Raw genomic sequence first — 5666 nt, 5'->3', positions numbered from 1 at the left:
TTGATAATCGTCCAAATTTAAGGGGGCTTATGATATTTAGCCAAAATTTTATTTGAATATCATATTTTGATTCTTTATCTTTACATCTGTACGTAGACGGATAGAAGTGGTAATGTTTTAAATCTCAGGGGTTTTTTAAAAGACTCCTTGTAGGATAAAAATGGTCCAGGGAGGTTTTGTGCAAAGCCATCCAAATTCAGAAACTTTTTGTGAAATTAACACTTGATTGTATCTAGTACGCTTTTTAAAATAGAAAAAGAGCCAATGAATGTGCACCCTGTATAAACTTTCTTGTTCTATACAAGGAGAAATTTTCAAAACAGACCCATTTATAATATTATTCACAAATATTGATCCATTTCAAATATATTCATAAAAATTGACCTAGTTTTAACTACGTCAAAAGACTTATTTCAAATTAGTCAGGGTTGCCAACCCTGGCTAATTATTAACATGGTTAATTAACCTTCTAAATAGTCAGTGTTGGCATCTGTGACTATTTTGAACTGTAGTTTTAGCCCCCACTACTAACCATGTAATTAAACCAGCATCTAATTAGTCGGGATTAACAATCCTGACTAATTAAAAAGAAGCGATTTTTTGAAAATCGACCCAGTTTTAGCTTGCTGCTAATGTGGCCGAAACTGAGTAAGTTTTGTAAATTAATTTAAAATGAGTTGATTTTGGAAAATAAAATTGTAAACGAGTCTATTTTGAAAATTTCTCCTCTATATAAACTTCTCTTAGCAAGATTAGAACAGAAACAAATCATTCAACTCAAGCAACAATGTTATTTTTTCTTCCACGATGTATTGAGGATGACGACCACTTTTTGTCGACAATCCTTAACCCATGTCCATTTTTTTCTAATTTTGTCACACTCTAAAATTGCAGCGAAAATTCATGCATATAGTTATGCGACAGTAGCGACTTATGCATAAGACAAGTCTCACGAAAGAGTCAAGCCTGGCACTTCATATCACGTTGCTTTTCTAATAATATAAAAACTTGCTTATGATAGAAGTTTAGAGTAGCCACACACACATATATGTACTTATAAGTATATGTATGTATATATGTATATACACACATACATATACATATACATATATATATATATATATATACTCACGAAAGAGTCAAGCCTGGCACTTCATATCACGTTGCTTTTCTAATAATATAAAAACTTGCTTATGATAGAAGTTTAGAGTAGCCACACACACATATATGTACTTATAAGTATATGTATGTATATATGTATATACACACATACATATACATATACATATATATATATATATATATAATTTGATTTACTTCAAATCGCATTTGGGGGTGATCTCTGGTAATGAGCCTCTGATGGTGCGGTCATTCGTCGGCACTCTTCGCGGAGCCGCCTTCGATTGGTATCGCCGCCTCAAGCCAGGCAGCGTGAACAGCTGGGATGACATGGAGACCAAGTTCCTGGCCAACTTCTTCGACGACGACACCGAGATATCTATCGGATCGCTGCTCGATGAGAAGCAAAAAGACGGGGAGTTAGTCGACACCTTCGTCAAAAGGTTCCGGAACAAGGCGATGAATTGCCGGGACCCGATCACCGAGGAATTCATCCTCCAGACCTGCCACAACAACCTCGCGTTGGACGTGCTAGAAGCAATGGGGACAGCACCATCCAATACATGGAAGGACTTGAAAGTCCGGGGAGAGCAAGCTGAGCGATTCCTCAAGAGGAAGAAGGCGGAAAGAGGCCAACCGGCGACAAGTGCTCCAAAGCAAAACTTCGTCCCACGGGGGAAAGGTAAGGCACAAGCTAATGCAGTTGATGCTAATCAAACCTTTCAATTGCAACCACAGCAACAGCAGCCACAGCAACAAGCACCCCAACAATCTCGAGGACAATGGCAACAACGGCCTCAGAAGCAGAAATCTGCGGAGCCGAGGTTTCCTAAAGTGTACTCCTTCAAGGATGATGAAGTTCCCGGCATCTTCAAATACCTGTTGGAGAACAACAAGATCCAGTTGCCGGCGATCGTGGATCAAGAGGGGGCCAGCAAGGTGACGGATCCAAAGTACTGCGCGTACCACAGAGCGGTCCACCACCCTACGAGATCATGCTACCACCTCAAGGACAAGATCCAGGCGTTAATCGACGTAGGGGTCATAACCCCGAAACCAGCTAAGAATGTGGGGGCCAACGCAGTGTCAATCAGTTTTGGGTCGGTGCCTACAACTTGGTTCGAGCCAAAACGCGTCACCAAAGTCGGGATGAAGACGGTGAATGACGACCCGCACGGACAGCGCCAAAAGGGACTTGTGCCGCACACAACCCCAAATGGCGAAATCCTTTGGGTTCATCCAGATCTGATTGGAGATGAACAATGGGCCGGTTCGTCATCCGGGAGGAAGTCTAAAGGAAAAGGGAAGTCTTGTTATGGAGTCTCTGCTATCCCAGGGGAAGATGACGAAAGAATCCCCACTTTCCCGCTCTCTGAAGAAGAACAAGAAGCTTTTGCGACACGGAGCGGAAATGAATACCACTACAATTATCCGCCACCTAGTGAGCAGGGGGTGAACAAGCGGGGACCAGCCAAAACTCGGGGGTAATTACGAGTCCTACACCGGGTAAAGAAGCTCTACGACAGCCGGTAGATAAACATAAAGAAAAGAGGCCCGAGGAGGTTCAGAATCCGAAGCAGTCTCGTTTCAGTCGCCCGATTGGAAAAGACAAACCGGAGAGTTCAAAAACTCCACGTGCCTTTGACATCATGGTTCAGCTAGCCAATATTCTAGCGCGGATAACGCTATATGAATTGTTGCGGCTGTCTAAAGAAACTAGAGAAGCATTGCAAGAAGCCTTGGCCGATTCAGAAGCATTCCTCACTCGTATCAAACCGGCACCTAAGGAACTAGAACTATTAGCTCAACAGTGCAATGTGGCAGCTAAGAACATTCCCTGCATTACCTTCACCAAAGAAGACATGCAGACGAAGAATTCAAACCATGATCGGCCATTGTATTTTGTCGGGTACATTGGTTCCAGCGAGGTCAACCGAATCCAGGTAGATCCGGGTTCCGCTGTGAGCATTATGCCGCTTCGCCTAATGCATAGTCTTGGCATTCCAGTCAGCAAATTGACGTCTACAGGCACAGTCATTTACGGATTCAATACCAGCGGGTCAAGGCCTTTGGGGAAGATCCGGATAAAATGCCAAATGGGCGATCTGAAGACGGAGGTCACGTGTTACGTAATAGATGCTGAGACATCCTATAATTTACTATTGGGTCGGCCTTGGATCCATAGTAACGTGATAATTCCATCTACTCTCCATCAGTGTTTGAAGTATGTCGACACTGACAATGAGGTTAGGACGGTGGTCGCGGATAAGCAACCATTCAAGGGGTATGAGAATTATTTCACCGATTCTCTCCTTTATGGTAACGAATCCGATACTGAACCATCGGCCCAGGGCACAGACAGCGGAGAAGAAGCTGATTCTGAAGCCGGATTCGATTACAATGGCGGTTTTGTTTTAAATGACATTGTACCCTTTGTAATCAATCTTGACGATGAACAATCGTCAGATGGAGGTTGTAACTGGCAACTTGCCGATATTGCAATAAAAGATGATTTAGAGTACTCCTTGTCTCTTGATGATGTGATAAAAGAGCTGTATGATAATCCTGAGTTGTATATGCCACTTCGATCGTCTTATGTAACGAAGGAACGCCTCCAACATTCTTTTGGAACAACCATGATCATCCCAAACAAGGTAGGAGGTGCAAAAGAAGTAATTTATGGTAAAGGAAAAAGCTCTCCGTTACCAGATCATTTCCTAAGTGAAGACGAAGATGATGACAAACCTGGTCGGCATTTATCTAAATATAGTCCGGAAGCGCGCAAGCTCATGGAAAAGCAGGGGTACGATTTCACACTCGGAGAAGGTTTATACTTCGATCGAGGTCCTCGTAATCCAGCCAAAGCAGTATATGTACCAAAAGGTAAACCTGAGGATTATTATAAATATGGGCGAGGCTTAGGTTATGTTTCATCAGATGACGAATGTGGTTGGCAAATTATCGATCAAATTGCTAACAAAGCCAAGAAGGGATACTCTCCCGATGCTTCAGAGTGGGACTCCGATACAAGTCTGGGAGAAGTTTTCAAAACCCTAATGTCAAATATGGCTACAGCCGATCCATCCACCATGGAAGACGACGATCAAATGCCAACATGGGAAGACCCGTGGGTTCACCATCTGAATATGCAATATGGCGATAGGTTCGAGCAAAGAGAACCACCCACTGAAGATAAAATAGTCCAGATTAACATGGGTGATGAGGCCAACCCAAAGCCTATATTCATCAGCGATAGTCTCCCCCCAGATGAAAAGGAGGAATTGATTGCTCTCATCAGGGAATAGCGATCCATACACAAGACAAGTCTCCCGCATAAGTCAAGCCTGACACTTCTAATAATATAAAAACTTGTTGACGATAGAAGTTCAGAGCAACTGTGTGTGTGTTGTTATAACCCCTAAATTACTAAATAGTAATCTTCATAGAGAAGTTAACATGTGTCTTACACTATACCTAACCAGTCTATTTCAAGACTAAAATAACTTCCACCTCAACACGACTGACTTGAGCGATCCATACACAAGACAAGTCTCCCGCATAAGTCAAGCCTGACACTTCTAATAATATAAAAACTTGTTGACGATAGAAGTTCAGAGCAACTGTGTGTGTGTTGTTATAACCCCTAAATTACTAAATAGTAATCTTCATAGAGAAGTTAACATGTGTCTTACACTATACCTAACCAGTCTATTTCAAGACTAAAATAACTTCCACCTCAACACGACTGACTTGATTGGCCGACAACTTACGTAGCTGAGTCAAAAGATGGTACTTCTTAGCCAACCCCTCAATTGACTCCACAAGCTAACTGACTCGGCCCACTGTTTAGCCGATATCTCTCATAACGAGTCAAAAGGCGATACTTCTCGGCCATGGACCTGACAAGTCGAAGGATGATGGTTACCTCGAACCCCTCGCCAGCCGAGTACTCTCGCATTAACTGTCCTGACAACATCATACTCATCAGACCTAGTCAACACCAAGCACCTGTTGTCATTCCCATAATAAATGACTATACAATTCACCTCCTTTAGCAACCAATACATGACACATGTTTGTCGATTCAACTGCCTAGTTAGACTCGGCCTAAGTTACCTTCTTACCCCTCAAACCCACTACAAAAGGAGTGGCAATGCATGAGGTAACACTCTGTGGCCTTTTTTACGTAACTAAGAACTTACTCTATACTTTTCTACTCAAGATCACCTACTGACTTGATAGTCAGACGAACAACTGGAGAACCCAACTATGCCTTCTTACGAGTTCCTTCATGTGCAGGGAAGAACAACGAGCCCTAGAATCACTCATTAGAAGGACTTAGAGGACCCTAATGACTCCGCAAACTCTCACATTACCCCCTGTTTGATAACTGACATCAACATTTTAGCGTCGACCATGGGGCCTTCTCTTTTCTTCAAGCACGATGTCTGGTTTTGAGCACCCTAGTAGGCATGTCCACCCGGTCCCTAAAGAACCACATGCGGGCTATGTCACTAAAGCCCAGCTGGAGGAATTCACTTAGCAGA

This window comes from Asparagus officinalis, chromosome 1 (assembly GCF_001876935.1).
Source record: "Asparagus officinalis chromosome 1, Aspof.V1, whole genome shotgun sequence".
NCBI lineage: Eukaryota > Viridiplantae > Streptophyta > Magnoliopsida > Asparagales > Asparagaceae > Asparagus > Asparagus officinalis.
Note: the sequence above shows the minus strand (reverse complement) of the source record.